General features: G+C 41.6%; 1 protein-coding gene across 5 annotated transcripts in view; it reads left to right on the top strand.

The window, feature by feature from the left end:
* LOC103542281 (hormone-sensitive lipase-like) overlaps positions 1 to 16631 on the top strand; it is a 40092-nt gene that overhangs the window by 20945 nt on the left and 2516 nt on the right. For 2 of the 5 annotated variants that reach the window (XR_011522316.1, XR_011522317.1), the window contains exon 5: positions 1935 to 2089. The gene's annotated coding sequence lies outside the window, so the exon portion shown is untranslated. Of the gene's footprint in view, positions 1 to 1934; positions 2090 to 6537; positions 11516 to 12040; positions 12124 to 16631 lie in introns of those variants that run through there. The other 3 variants (XR_011522320.1, XR_011522318.1, XR_011522319.1) reach the window with 3 other exon arrangements.

Here is a 16631-nt window from a genome sequence, read left to right as displayed (position 1 = left end):
TGCATTGTCAAGTTGGCTAAGATGAAAATAAATTTAAGTGAATAAATTTTAATATCAGAAGTAGGCTGGTACAAAAAGTTAGAGTTTGGTTTTCTCTTTCTCTTAAAAGGGATAATTTTCTTAAACTCTTAGTATGCTCTTGATAAACAGGTTATAAATGGTTTTTCTTTATTTTTAAGCTTATCTAAAAGACAGAAGATCTATGTTTTATTAAAATAACTTCCTATGTTCAAAAAGACTGAGGTCTCTCTATTAGCCTGGAGGGCTAAAACACTGCACCCTGAGTTTCCCTTAGATGCAGGGAAGGATTCATATTGAACTAACACCTTTTGCCAATCTCCGTCTCTCTAAAGCCACTTGGGCTCATTCAGGGTTCCAGTGGTATGGCCACTAACTGGTATGGCATTTAGCTATATTTGTTCCTTCTTTGGGATGTCATATCACATACAGAAGCCCTTAACAGTAGTCAAGCAGGAATAGCTTTATTAAATACTGAAATGTCTTTAATGAAAAAGGCTGTCCTTCAAAATAAAATGGCCTTAGATATTTTAAACACCTCCCAAGGTGGTACATATATATCATTCAAACTGAATGCTGCGTTTTTACAAATAATAAGTCTTCCAATGTGTCATCTCTGCTAAAGCACATGAAAAAAAAATAGCTGAGTGCCTTAAGTGATCCTACAGATAGTCTTGATTTGTTTGGTTGGCTCCCTTCCAGTATCAGTTCTCTTTTTTGATCTGGATTGCAATTTCTATTTCTATTACTTCTTGAAATTCTTGTACTAGTCATAATATTCAAAATAATTGCTGTTTTCTTTACTCAGTGTTATAAGACTGTCATGCAAGCTAGAGTAACGACTGCTCAGAGACTTGAGATAGTTGATCAACCTGTCTTATATGTCTTATAACCCTGTTCAATAAGTTCGATAAGGACTATGCCTAAGAACTCATTTTAAACTAATCTTTTCAAATATATTGAATTATTATCATTGTTACTGTACGTGTTCTATATTTCTGAACAATGTAAACATAAGGAGTCATAGAAAAGCACATATACAATGTTTGTGTAACAATCTAAAATTAATTGAAAATTATATAACCTATGAAATCCTTCCTCTGTTAGTATATATACCTCTATGCTTGTCCACTATATCTGATTATTTCCTTCCAACGTGCTCAACTGGGCAAATAAATGAGACAAAAGCCTAGCACCAAGGGACATGATGGATCCATGGCAGGCAGCAACCACCCTGGCACCAAGGGACAATATTTTGATCACCAATGCTTTCTATCAAAAGATTATAGATCAAAAGGGGAAAAATGATAAATAAATGACAAGCAATAGGATATATTGGAGTATACAAGGAAGACATTTGGGGTAAAACTAATTTGGCCTGAACTTGTTTTTCCAAAAGGGCCTGACATGGCTTTTGGGCATGCATTATATATCTACTTTAAATATTTACTATGTCCCAAAGACAAGAACGATGCCTTTAAAGATAAGAATGTAACTTCCCCCGCATTGGCATTTCCTTAATGATAAGCATCTCTCCCTAAACTAAGGATTGATTGTTGGTCTGCTGTGCTCACCCTGTGACCACCCAGCTCGAGAGCAGAGACCTGCTATCTGCTGTGTTCATCAATTTCTGTGTGAAATGCTGTGCCAGCAAAGCAATCTCATGACTATTGTAAAAGGGACATTCCAATCATATGTGATACATGCTCTTTGATGGTATATAACCACTCTGTACACCCCCACTTCTTTGGAGTGCTCCATTCCTTTGTGAAAGGACTCTCCCTGGCTATGTGGTCCTAAGATCTGGCTCATAATAAACTCACCCCAATTTTGACTTATAGATTTGTTATGGATTATTTGCATCAACACATGTTGCAAAGCTCTATTTGATTTTCTCATGCCAATTTAATTCGTAGACCTGCCAGAAGGACCTAGAGAGGGTAGAGGAAATGTTCTTCCTCCCCTAGTGTTTGGCAACTTGGATGAGATAAAACTTCACTGGCTGGACACTGCTCACTCCTGGACTACTGCACCTGAGAGATCCTGGACCCCTGATAAGAGCCAGCAGGAGGTAAGAGTTGTTACCATGTCAGTCTCCTGGATCTCTGCCTGCAGGGTCCAATGGAAATGAGAGTGGTGAGTTTTTTCTTTTTCTAAATTTAGATTAGCAGGAGCAAAAATTGGGGGAAGCTAGCTTCTTGGACTCAGTGACTCTAGCATTTGCTTTGAGCACTCATTGGTTAATTGATCCTTTTCCTCCCAGAGATGGTGACTGCTTTTCCTTGTCTCTATCATTTTTTTTGTCATTTGTCATAAAATTGAAAAGCATAGGGCAAGACATGGGCATCTATAAGCCTATTATCTGGGAATATGCACATGCGGTGAAAGCTGTTGCTACAGGCATCTTGAAAGCCAAAAAGGCTGCAAATTTGGTGGGCATGGGTCAAGCACTTAAGAGCCATTAGTGTACTCACTGCCTCATGGAGTCTCCCATGAAAGGGTAAGTTGGGTCACGAAACAGGATAGATGACACAGGTCCCCCCACCAATTTCAGGACAATGTCCCTACAATGACAAGGGTCTCTGTAAAGCACACACAATCCCCAACCCCATGGCACCTCCCTCCTAGGTACTATTCTGGCTCCAAGAGACCCAATGCTTAGCTAAAGTTGTTAATGTGCATCAGATGAGGTTTTCCTTTTGTCTTGTTCTTGAGAGCTTGGCTTTGTGGCCTTTCTGGTTTCTGCCATCTGGAGGATGCATGTACCAGCACACATCTTGGTGGCCAGTTCTGGAACACCTTCTCTTTGTCCAGCTATGTCAGTTCTTGGAGGAGTTTGTCATAAGGGGTCCTGATTGCTTTCATTAGGGGCCTTTGTCATCTCAACCTTTTTTGCTTGTTGTGCAATGATGGCCTTTGCTTTCTTAGACTATTTTTGGGAGTGAACTTTCTGGCTCTCTTTTGGGGACACCTCTTGCATCCATGGTTAAGCTTATTAGTATGAATCACTGTTAAGATCCTACTCATCAATGTGGCCAGATAATGGATTGTTTAAGTTGGAAAAACTTCTAAATTGGGAAAACTTCTAAATTGGAAAAAAAATTGTGAGAGCTCTCATCACAACTGTTTTATTAGTATCTGTGAAAAGGCCAAATTAAAAAAGGAAATAAAAAAATAATGACTAGCCTTAAGACCCTGACTAGGGCTACAATTAAAGTGAGAAAACGTAAAAGTATAAATATGTATAAAATTATAAAGTTTGAAATGTTTGAGGTAATTTTCAATAAAGAGGTTATATCAACTTTGCCTGAGTATATTTTAAAATGTCTGACAGGGAATGCTTCCCCTATCCAAAATTATAAGACTAAGACCTATTGATAAAGTCCTAATGAAAACTGATTAGAGTTATAAGACTTGATGAAATTCAGATGAAATTTTGTAGAAAATTAATATATTTGTGTGCTTTATGTGAAGTGATTGTATCTCTTTTTGCATGATTTTATGGTAGATTGTATTGTGGGGATAAACAGTGCAACTCACTGGGGAAAGTTCCTCCTGCATGATTGTAAGACAGCATATAAATGTGCCCTTCAGACAAAGGTAATTGAACTTACAAAAGGAAGGTGAATAGGAGCCCACAGAGTATGAGATAAAAACTAGAGACTAATATCAGATGCTAATAAAAAAAAAGATAATAAAAGCTTTTTTTTGTAAGAGCTTGGTAGACAAAGGTAAATTGGTCTAAGGTTAAATTGTACATTTAAACAAAAAGGGTCTTTGTTAAATTATTTGTGCAGACTTTTAGAGGTGTAATACATTGTCCTAATGTTTTAAAACAATAGCTGCAAAGTCCTTGTGCATGTATGTCTATATGTATGTTATGTATGTGTGATATTTTATCTCCAGATGGCATGGCCAAAAATTAAGAGCTCTGCTTAAATTGGCTTAAAGTAAATGCTTACATTATTTCTAAATGTAATAGAAACTAACCCAAATGTCTTTCAAGTTAATGTGATATGAAATAATCTTTAGTAAATGAAAGCTTATTTAAGATGGTTGGTTTGATGAAAATGGACATGTCCTCAAAGTTACCAACGTTAGATATAATGCAGACATGTAGCCTGGGTTTGCTAGTTAAATTGTCACCAACTACTTGCCCCTAGGAACTCAAGGGTGGGTTTGGAAGCATTTAACTCTTTTTCCAAATTGTCTTTTTTTTTTTCTTTTGTTATGTTAAGGAGATGCAATCACCAACCACCCTAAACCAGAGATACCTCACCACAAGACCTAAGCCTATGATCTTTGCCTTATTTTTTTTAACTTCTGTTTGCCATGGAGACCTTTATTATTTTGTATTTACATATGAATTTTTTTGATAATACTTAATTTTTTTCCATTTTATTTATTTTTCTTTTTTTAATTGAGATTCATAAGAGTTCACATCATTATGAAATTTCAGTTGTACATTATTTCTTGTCTGTCACCACACAAGTGCTCCCCTTCACTCCCTATTCCTACCCCCCACCCCCTTCCCCTGGTGACCACTGAACTATTTTCTTTTTCCATGTGTTTGTTTATATTCTGCATATGAGTGAAATCATATGGTGTTTGTCTTTCTTGGTCTGGCTTATTTCACTTACCTTTGCCTTATTTTTAATGCTAAGATCTCTCCAAGAGGAGATTAGGCCTTCTTACCATAACCTACAGTGTATGTGGGAGCATGTTTTCCAACTGAGCCTGGGCAAGCAAATACCCACCTCTCCCTTTTGAATACTCATTTCCCATCTGAAATAAAAGGTCCCTGCTTCCCTTTTTTTGGAGAGCCAGGACTTTGGAGATGATTCTGCATGGTCTCCTATTTGTTGCAAATATACTTTACTTTGTAAGACAACTACTTCTCGTGGAGAGCCTTATCTAACTTGCCATGAGGTAAACCCACTTTGTTTTTGGTAACACATTTGGTGACCATGAAAGGGCTTACTGCGTTGTGGTGCTTGTGCCCCTGACTTGATGTTGCTGCCCCATTGTGAGACCCAGCAGCCGCACCAAGCACTTTGCTCAAAGGATCTCTCAATGGAGGTGAGTGGCGCCAACCCCATGGCACAGCTATGAGTTATTTCTTTAAGTCGTCTCATAAAGTTTGCCTATTGGAGCCTGGCTTTGAGTCCCCATCCAGAGGTAACCTGGCTCAGGGGGTTGAGAGCCACCTATGGTTGGAAGGATTGCAAACCAGGCCACTCCGGAAGGACGAATGCTCAGTACAGGTGAAGGGGACCAATCTCTGTTCCCTAGTCAGGTGTTTGAGTTCCCTCTGGAGATTGAGTCTCCTCTGGAGTGATGAAGTGGGGGTTTGAGTCCCCCCACCTAAAGTCACTGAGCCTGTCTTAGTGTTGTGCCTGTGATTGTAGAAGAGGTCCCCTTAGATGTGGTCAAACCCCCTCTGGAGTTGTTGAGTCTGTTTTTTGTTTGTTTGTTTGTTTGTTTGTTTTTGTCAACATTAACAATATTGTCGAGGATGTTTGGCATTAATCCTGTTTTTCCTCAGTCTAGCTTTCCCAGACTCCTAGGTCTCCTTTTTTTTCTCTGCCCTCCCTATCAGTGGTCCCTGGGTGAAACCCAGCATCCACAAGTTTTATTTCCCTCTAAGTATTTAGTTTGGACTGAGCTAAACTTGGCCTGAGGAAACTTGGCCTGATCCTTGTTTCAGGCTATAGGGTGCTAAACCTCCTCTGCAAAAAACGTTTGGCATCTGCATCACTACTAACTGTATCAAGTTGCTCCTGGGAGTTTGGAAACAAATCATAAGAAAAGACTCTAAAATATGGGGAAGTAATCTCCGTCCCAAAGGAGAGCCTGTTGGGTGGCATCCTCCAGAATTGGAAGTCTTTTGAGTATTCCCCATTGACCAGAGAGCAGATGAGCTTTGTATGTAACACAGCCTAGTTCTAATATTTACTGGAAGATGAGGGGGGGAAATGCCTAGAAAATGGGACCCTAAATGTCAATACCATAGTACACATGGATCTATTTTGCAAAAGAACCAAGAAATGGGATGAAATCTCTTATGTCTAGTGCTTCATGGCACTATGTCTAAATGAAGGGTTAAGGATTAAATCTAAGACTTCAAAAATACTTCTCATGTTACAAGATCTTTCTGACGAGGAGGACTTACTCCTCCAAATCAGGAAACGTGGGACTAAGGAAAGCCCACCTCAGAGTCCAACTTTCTCACATGCTCCAGCTTTGGCCCCATCATTGGACCAGCTGGTGAGCCCTGGGAGACCTCCAGAGGCTGTAACAGGGCCAAACCCTTTACTGCGCCCCCTGAGCAATCCCTCCACAGGAAATTAGACTCTCCAGTAACCAATGGTCCTTCACTCTCCTCTTCCAGATAGTACAACCAGATTAGGAACCAGTTACAAACCTGGGATATATCCCCTAAGACAGGTGCCTGATGGTGAGGGGAGACTTATTAATGTGCCCATCCCCTTTTCTACCTCTGATTTGTATAATTGGAAGGCACACATTAAAGGATTGAGAGCTGACCCAGAGGAATTCATAAACCTGCCACTCATAAGCCAACCTGGACAGATATCCAAAGCCTGTTAGCTACACTCCTTATGGCTGAAGAAATGTCGGCTGTACTGTTAAAAGCTAGAGAACAAGCACATAATGAATATGACCCAGGGTTTGCAGGCCTAGCGAACAGGCTGTACCAGAGACTGACCCTGCGTGGAATCCCAATGGCTCTGATGATCATGAAAAAGAAGAGAAGACAATGAAAAGGCAAGCCGTCCTGTTAGCTGTGGCCCTCCAGTCTGCTCAAGGTAACCTGAGGAAGAGAAAGAAGATGCCATGGGTGAGTGACCCTGGCCCCCACCAAGGGACCATAAAGCACAAACAATGTTGAGGGCTAATCAGTGTGTGCTGCAAACAGGAAGAGAATTAGCAGCAGGATTGTGCCAACTATCCCCAGAGAGGGAAGGGATTAAACAGGACCAAGCCATGGCACCTTCCCTTGACTACAGATGAGATGTGGCAGAGCTGTGGGGATCCCGTTGGCTCTAGGAGCCCTGGGAAACCTTGGAAGTAGGAAGAGAACATGTTAAAAATCTTGCTCCGTACTAGAGCCACACTCTCCATGTTGAATGCCCACAAAGAGAAACCTTTCTAAAGGAAAGTGTGATAAAAGAGGTATCAGGAAAAGTTGAAACCAAAAGATCTCTGGGTCCCTTAACCTGTGAAATAAGATCTGGACGTACCAGAATGCCCTGTTCCCCCTTTAGGGAGGGACATGCTATCTAAGTTAGGTGCCTCAATAAGCTGGGAACGAGATAAAATAGAGATCTAAGTCCCCAAAAGCCAGGGAGTTGAGCTTATGGCCCTTTTACAGGATACACCAGCATCTGAGAAGGAAGAGATTCCCCTAAATGTTTTAAGCTGAGTTAACTCAGAATTAGGGGCACAAGGATAGGTGGGGCGAGCAGCTGGTGCCATGCCAGTAAAGGTAAAATTGAGGCAGATCACTGGCCCCTGGTAATACCCCTTGAAGCCAGAATCCGTAAAGAGGAATCTAACCTGTAATCAGTAGGCTTTTAGAACAGGTATTGATCAGGCCATGGAGAGTCCCATGGATCACTCCCATGTTACCCATTAAAAGGCTGGGGACAGGGGAATATAGATTTGTTCAAGACCTTGGTGCTGCCAATGCTGTACAGTACTGGATTTATAATAGTGAATATCTTCATTTTGTTTCTGGTGCAGAGCTCCTAAAACTCTTGTAATTTCCCATGTGAGAGCCATAGAGGCAAATTTTTTTATAATTACTTTAGTCCTCAGTTCCTGAAATAATTACAGAGCAATAAAGGTGAAATGGGTGTCTTTTGTTATTCCTAACAAGCCCTTTTCAACCACACCTGAATTTATGTTATTAAGATGACTTTTGGAAATCCCCTAAGGATGGGGACTGGTTAACAGGGAAACCAACTGTGTGATTTGGGGGTTGGAGATTTCATCCCCAACCTCCTCCCCACACCTGCAGGGTGGGGAGAAGGGCCGAAGATTGGGTTCAGTTGCCAATAGCCAATGATCTAATCAACTGTGCCTATGTAATGAAGTCTCCATTAAAACCCAAAATGATGGGGTTCAGAGAGCTTCCAGGTTGGTGAACATGTGGAGATTCCTAGGGGAGTGGTATGCCCAGAGAGGGTCTGGGAGCTCCATGTCCTTTCCCCCCATATTTTGCTTTATGCATCTCTTCCATCTGGCTAAGTAAAATGTTTTCCTGAGTTCGTTGAGCCACTCTATCAAATTAGTCAAACCCAACGAGGGGGTTGTGGGAACCTCTGATCTGTAGCTGGTTGGTCAGAAGCAGAGGTGATAACCTGGACTTGCAATCGACATCTAAAATAGAAAGTTAAGGGTAATCCTGTGGGACTGAGCCCTTAACCTGTGGAATCTGATTCTATCCTCAGGTAGATAGTGTCAGAATTGAGTTAAGTATGTTAAACTTCCTAGCCAGTAAGGGATATAAAGTGTCTAAAAGGAAGGCCCAAATAATCCAGAGAAATGTAAACTATTTGTGGTTCATCGTTTCAAGGGAACAATGCAGGCTTCCTCAAGAGAGGAAAATGGTAATATGTCTACTTGCTTTGCCAAAAACTCATTGGCAGCTATGAGGATTATTGGAGATGGCTGACTTTTGCTGCATTTGGATCCCTAACTTTGGATTAATTGCTAAGCCTTTCTATGATAAACTACAGGGGCCAGAAGTGACCCTCTTTGAATGGGATAAGCTATGTTACCAAGCTTTCAATAAGATTAAAAACTTGCTAATGGAAGAGCTTGCACTGGGCTTACCAGACCTGAACAAAACATTTGACCTATATGTTCATGAAAGACAGTGTTAGGAGTACTAACCCAATTGTTGGGACCTCTAAAAGAGTGGTAGCCTATTTCTCAAATCAGATAGACACTGTGGTAAAAGGATGGCTCCCAAGCTTAATAGCTGTAGCTGCCACCTGCCTCTTAATCAAGAAAGCAGAAAAACTGACCATGGGCCAACCTACAATGGTGGACCCCCCATCAAGTCTCTAGTCTACTAGAGACTAAAGGATATCTATGGTTATCCCAAAATAGAATACTACAATATTAAGCTATACTGCTAGATTCCTCTCAGATTTCTTTAAAACCCTGTCATCCCTTAAACCAAGCTAATCTTCTCCCTGATTCCAATGGGCCTATTTAACCATGCTTGCCCAGAAGTGATTGACCAGGTTTACTCTAGCCACAGAGATCTCCAGAGTGAGCCATTGCCTAATTCAGAGGAAGTGTGGTTTGTAGACGGAAACAGCTTCAGGAAGAATGGACAAAGAAGAGCAGGTCATGTGGTAGCGTCCCTGCATACAAACATAGAAGCCGTGGGGCTGACGTCAGGCACCTCAGCTCAAAAAGCAGAAATAATTGTGTTAACCATAGCTTTGAAACTTAGGGGGAAAATAATAATAATAACAATATGCATGGACTCTAAATATGCTTTCTCTCTAATTCATGCTCATGGAGTCATTTGGAAAGAAAGAGGACTTCTTAACAGCAGCAGTAAAGAAATTAAACATGGGCCAGAGATCCTTAAACTGCTAGAAGTGGCACAGGGCCCTCAGGAAGTAGCTGTGGTCTATTGTAAAGGGCATAAAGGAGGAATCAGAGGCCGTAAAAGGGAATAACTTGACAGATGCAGCTGCAAAAAGGGCCACTATATCAGGAGAGCTTCTCCAATTACCATTAATTCCCACTCTACCCTTCTATGAATTTACACCAGTGTATTCCCCTCATGAAGTAAGGGAAGCCACTATACAGGATTACCAGTGGTCCCCAATAGTCAAGGGCTGGATGATAAGCCAATGAGGGAAGATTTGGATCCCCAAACAAGCAGCTTTGGGGCTCCTTAAGAGTGCACATGATTCTACCCATTATGGAAAATAAAATTTATACCTATGGCTGATTAAGGTCATAAGCACCCCAGGCATAAAAGAACTTATTGAAAAAATAAGTGGACAATGTGTTTACTGCCAGAAGGATCATGTACAAACCAGACGTCCCACAACTCCCCTCTTGAATATTCATTCCCCATCTGAAATAAAAGGTCCCTGCTTCCCTTTATTCTGGGACACCATGACTTTGGAAATGATTCCTCATGGTCTCATATTTGCTGCAAATATACTTTACTTTATGAGACAACTAATTCTGGTGGAGAGTCTGACTTAACTCGCCAGGAGGCAATCCACTTTGGTTTTGGTAAAAAAATAAGCTCATGTTATCCCTGTTACAAATTTGTCAGCATAATAACTTAAAATGATAGCTGATCTTGTCCAATGTCTCATGAACTTTTCTTGGGTAATCTAAACATAATTGTTGGGAACAAACAATTTAGATGTGAACAGGATAAGAGTTTAAACTTTGAATAACAATTATATTTATGACATGTATTTAATAACTTCCAAAATCTCTTTAGTAACTTGAAACTTTGAAATTTTGCTCAATTAAATAATGGAAAATTCATTGAATATTTACATTATTTCTAAACAAGATAAAATAGGAGACATTAATTTCTAAATATGAGTTTACCTACATTTATCTTATTACAGAGAAACTAAAGGGTGTTTGGGTCTATTGGTAAACATGTCTTGTGTTTTATTCAAAGATTTTACTATAAAGTAACATGTTTCTAAAACTTATAAAAAGTGTTTGTAAATTTGTCAAGCTACAGAATGATAATGTAAAAGACACTTTATAATTGCTTACTTCTTAGTTTTTACATAAAAATTAAAGTTTCTAAGGATTAAAAATTGTAATATGTGATTAAAGCTACTAGAAATTAATAAGGAAAACGTATTTGTATTCAGGGAAAGTAAGATGTATGTTTTCAGTAAAGAAAGTATAAAGAATAAAAATGTTTTTGTTTTGTTAAGAAAGATAAATTTGTCCAAAAGTACTAGAAGGGAATAAAGAAGGCATGAGACAAATTCTACATGCAAAAATATTTGTGAAAAAAATTTTTTTGAGAGTTTTGCCATGATCAAGTTGGCCAAAATTAAAATGAATTTAATTAAATAAATAAGTTTTAATATCAAAAGTAAGCTAATGCAAAATTAGAATTTATTTTTTCCTCTCTCTTTTAAAAGGATGATTTTCTCAAGCTTTTAGTCTTCTCTTGGTAAAGAGATTATGAAAAGTTTTTTGCTTTGAGTAGTGTACCAGAGGGGTAAGGATTTGGCATTTTATCAAAATAAATTTCCTATATTATTTTTATCAAGTCTTTAATCACAGCTACTAAGGTTTTTCTTACAGCTATTTATTTCTCTGCATTCACCTAAAATTCTTTAATTGTCACCATGGTTAAAGGGATAACTAAACATTGTTTCATAGGGACCTATGATATTGTGTGGGTAAATGTTATTGATGTAAGTGCTTTAAGAATTATATAAGATTCCAAAAATTCTAATCTATCCTGGTTGTCTGTCATAATTCTAGTTATTATCTTAAAGTGTTGTATGTCACAGAAATAACCAAATTTCTTTGTCAATTTTAAGTCTTTTGTCATTTACAGACAGTTATTGTTTTACTCTGATGCTTTTGCAAATGTTTCATCTTCAGAGAGATTCATGGAAAGGACTCTGACATTTACTCTGGAATGCAGGGTTCTGATAAACTTTCAGATTGTACACTGAACTGAGTAAGAAATTACACAACTCTAATGGAGAAACTGATGACTTCATGAAACTGCTAACAGAAGATCAAGATCAAAAATTGAGTATATGGGACTGAATGAACTGATGAAGATGATTATAAATCTTATCACTTTTCATTTGAAATATTGCTGATTTTTTATGGATTTTTTTTTCAGATTTAAGGAAACCTTTATCTCTTCTCTTAAGCTAACCATGACTTATAGCAATTTGGTAAATTATACTTTTGTAAACAGAATTGAAACATTTATCTTTTTCTCCCTACCTGATCCCTCCAGAATTTGGAAACTTTAATGAGTAAGTATTGTTATTTTCATGGCAATATAGTTATTTGCATAAGTTCAGTAAGAATCTGTTCTCAGAAGACTCAGGAAGAACATTTGATCTTCTCCCAAACTGCCTAAAAAAATTTAACATAGAATGGCTGTTCCAGGAAGGATCTAATATCGTAAGATAGCTATAGTATAGTATAAAATAGGTGTGATAAAAAGGCACCAACAAGCCCATTTTTGGCCCAGAAAAACTTGTTTAACAAACATTTGCATTTCCATCTCCCTGTAAATTGTCTTCCTCTCGTCTAAAACCCCAAACAACATCCTCCTTGTCTTTAGCTGAAGATATTTAAACTAACAGCCTTGGCCACATGATCGAGTTACCTAATTTTCCTGAATTCCTCCCACGTATACATGTTATAAAGCTTTGTTTGATTTTCCCCTGTTCTTCTGTCTCATGTCAATTTAATTCATAGCCCAGCCAGAAGGACCTAGAGTGGCTAGAGGAATTCTCTTCCTCCCTGACACACCCCTGTGACAAGAGGTCCTGGTGTAGCTCTGGGGCTCATCCTTTGAAGGGAAAAGCCAGACGGGGATGAGAGAGAGGGAGGATGACGTGTACCCCCACCCTGAGCTATAGGGACTGCTCAAGACATGATGCCCCAGGCTTGTGCTTGTCCAAAAAAGGGCGCGTGTGTGTGCATGCACATATGCATGTGTATGTGGTGGGGAATCACTGCTGAAGAAGGCAGAGGACTCTGTAATTCCCAAGGAACAAAATATACATAGAATGGAAAGAGAAAGAAGGGGACAAGGGAGGCTGGAATAGGGGAGGAAGGAGGAGGGACCTGGGCAGTGACCCCGCCCCCAGCCCAAATGATGATGGAAGCTCTCCTGCCCAGGAGGAGGCTCAGCACATAGCAAGGAAGGGCAGCAGTGCTTGTGAGCCTTTCTGGGGCAGAAGCTCATCTCACAGAGGGAAGGTCAGAGCAGGCAGCAGACGCCATGGAGACCCCTTCAGCCACCGCCCACAGAGGGCACATCCTACATGGGCTCCTGCTGGCAGGTGAGAGGGGACAATTTCCTGAGGGTGGGCAGGAGATGGAAGAACCTTCTGGGGTCTCCTGGGGAGGACGGGGTTTTGAGAGGGGACAGAGGTCTTCTATTTGGACATGATGGGAGAGGACATGGAAGCAGAGTAGGATGGGTGGAGGGCATTCAGCAACAGGAAAATCTCATGATCTGGAAGTGGTGAGGGGCATAAAAACTTCAATTGCTATACCTTTCCTGGTTAGATATCACTGACCCATAATATTTGAAATTTGATGATAATACTAATAATTTATTAGAGGATGACAGCAGAAAAAACTTAACTAGGGACACTAAACATTGTCCTTACCCACCACTCTTAGAAATTGGCAAATAAACACCAGGATATGGAGGGCCCTGGGAACACTGGTTCATTCATCCACAGGTGTTTGGAGCCTGTTCCAGGCACTGGGGGAACAACAAGATCAGAATGGTCCCTGTCCTCAGGAGCTCACATTCTCTGGGGATGAGGAGAGATAAGCAAAGAGATCTAGAATGTGAGGTCAGGGACTGACATTGTCATGAAGGGAACGAGCAGGGAAAGGTCAGAAAATGAAGACAGAGGATGTTTAGAGCAGGTGGTAGGGAAGGAATCTCTCAAAGATGCCCCTGAGAGTGAGCAGGATGCTGAGGTCAGGGAGGGAGTGAGCCAGGCAGACACCTGGGGAAGAGTATTGGGAACAGAGGAAATAACAAGATCAGAGGGGCTGCAGTAATGGTGTTCATGCTGCTGACCTTGACCAGTAGACACACTTACACACACACACAAACACACACACAAACTCCAAGTCTAAGACATGAAGAGACCCACTCAGGACCCAAGGCCTCATCTTTCCATCCCAATACATATGTCCAAATATTGACTGATCTCTCTCTCTTCCCTCCTAGTCTCACTATTAACCTTCTGGAACCCGCCCACCAGTGCCAGAGTCATTGTTGAATCGTTCCCTCCTGATGCTGCTGCAGGGGATAAGGTTCTTCTCCATGTCTCCCATCTGCCTGAGAATCTTGCAGCCTATATCTGGTACAAAGCGGACAGAGTAGATCCCAAACGTCAGATTATATCATATATAATAGACACATCAGAAATTATCCCAGGGCCGCTGTACAGCGGTCGAGAGAGAATCTATGATGATGGATCCCTGCTGCTCCAGGACACCACCCAGAAGGACACAGGATACTACACCATACAAGTCATAAAAAAAGATTACCTAATTGATGTAGGAACTGGACTGCTCCATTTAGACTGTGAATGATTCCTCTCTGACCCCTGGGTGGTGGGTGGGGTGAATTCTACTTCACACATGCAGGACTGACGGGCCTGGACTGTGCCTACATCTCCCTCTGTATTACAACGCATGTTGAGATTTGGGAACACTTAGTGCAGGACACAAACAGTAGAGAAAAACTTCAAAAGATTGGAATCCAGACCCTCTAAACTTTCCCTGCAGAGAGAAGGCCCAATCTGTTGAGAATAACTCAGCAAAGGGAGATGAGTCTCAGTCCAGCCCCCCTGGGACCCTCCTCATGATGATGGCCTTGAGGTAGATCCTGCAGGGCTTGGTCAGAGCCTGGCCTGGGGGCTCCCTGGGATCCTCACAGAGAACCTAAGCCCTGAGAAGTCCCTGCCTGGACACCTGTCCCAGGGCTCCTGACACCAGTGACCCTGGTGAGCCTGCGCAGGGTTGAGTTTTGGCCTCCTGGGCACGGCTGACTGGGAGCAATGATTTCTTGACTGCTTGAGTCTCAAGGCTCCTGAGCCAGCCACCAGCCACGGCTCAGCCCTAAGAGCCACATCTGGTCAAGGGCAGAGGCTGATCCTTTACCTGAGTCTCAGCGTGAAGAGCACAGGTGGACAAGGTCCCCAGGCCATTAGCCGACTGCCCTGGGCCCTCAGGAGACTCCAGAGGAAGGTCAGTGTCCCCAGGGGAGGCACAGAGGAGAGATTATGCTGCTGGAAGCCCCTCATACACCAGGGGTCAGGCTCACGGGCATTGTCTCTCTTGAATGAAACAATAACAGATGCCACTTATTTGGGCAGCTCTTCCCTACCAAGATTTAGGTCAGGTACTATAAATATTTTAAGGTTAACCAACTGACAACCTGGCAACCAAATATTTATCCTACTTTATTGAGTGGAAACTGAGACACAGGGAGATACTACCTCTAGATGGGAGTCACACACACCATGAGTGGCTGATCAGTCACAGGAGGTCTGTCTGCACCCACAGCCCCATCCTCCCCTCCACCCGGGTACATTAATTAGGTATGTGGACCCCAAGACAACTGTCACTTCAGATCCTTTCTTCTTAAGCATCCCCAGCACAGAGGGAGACATTCTGATCTGGGGAGTGAGAGCAAATGGAGAATTCATCCGTGTTTACTCAAGAACCAAATTACCGGCATCAACAATCAGAGTCAGTGCACATATGTCCAGGCCACCCCCTCAGGTGGCCAGTCCACACCTCCCTGCACTGGACTTGATATCACTTGTTTCCTGATGTGTTAGGGTCACTCTTACTGGAATGGAATATAAAGGAAAGACTTTGCCATCTCACTCTCTACTTTACCCCTGCAGCCAGTACAGGGCCCATTTGTAACAAACTCTCAATTGCTTTTGATGAAGCAGGAAAGAATGAATGAATGAATTTATTTATTAATGATCCAAATTCTCTTCAAAGACTGGAACCTGGATGCAGAGTCCTTGGAATTTTCTCCACAAGGACAGGTTCTCTGACCCTCCGGGGGCTGAAGCCCATGTCTCAGATGTTTCACTGCTCTCTAGAGAAATACTCCTTCCCACAGTTGGTCGGAGACCCTGGGGTATTAACCGTAATTTTCACATATGGAAGAATTTTAACTTCTCAAATTTCTATCTCATAACCACCAAACACAGATGATCCATGAGGGCCAGATTTGCAACAAGTTCAGAGATAAAAGAGACCTTAAAGACCAAGGGCAGAGGTCAGGTTCTGCTGCCAAAGCCAGGAAGCTCCTGCCTGTCCCCTCACTCTTTTCTGGATCATTCTTTGGACTCTATCATTTATTGGGTCACTGGCTCATGTCAGTCACAGTCACCCAGGAAGATCTGATCCACATCTTTGCCCTGAGCCCTGAGTACTCATCTGACTGCCTCCCTTGCTCCTGGTCCTCATGCGTTATTTATGCTCAAACCACAGACCCACCGTTACCCATCTCTAGGAGAACCTTGAAAATGGTGCCTCAGAGAAAACTCACCTCCCTGGGTGATGGAAGTGTGTGCAGTGGGAAGGAATCAGCCCTGGTTGGCCAGACAGTCAGCTGGTCAGTGAAGAACCAGCAAAGGCGTGGAGGGCGGGGTTGGGAAGGCTCTCTGATTCTTCTCTTTTGTCTTTTCAAGACCAAACCCTGCTAACATATTGACACTTGAGAAAGTCCATGCTTTCTCTCAGACATAGAGCCGGCGGCCTTACTTTCTCTGAGCGCTCTGATCCTCATGCCTTTGTCTTGAGGTATACAAACCTGCCTT

The sequence above is a fragment of the Equus przewalskii genome, chromosome 9, assembly GCF_037783145.1.
Source record: "Equus przewalskii isolate Varuska chromosome 9, EquPr2, whole genome shotgun sequence".
Taxonomy (NCBI): domain Eukaryota; kingdom Metazoa; phylum Chordata; class Mammalia; order Perissodactyla; family Equidae; genus Equus; species Equus przewalskii.
Note: the sequence above shows the minus strand (reverse complement) of the source record. Positions and strands in the feature narration are given on the sequence as shown.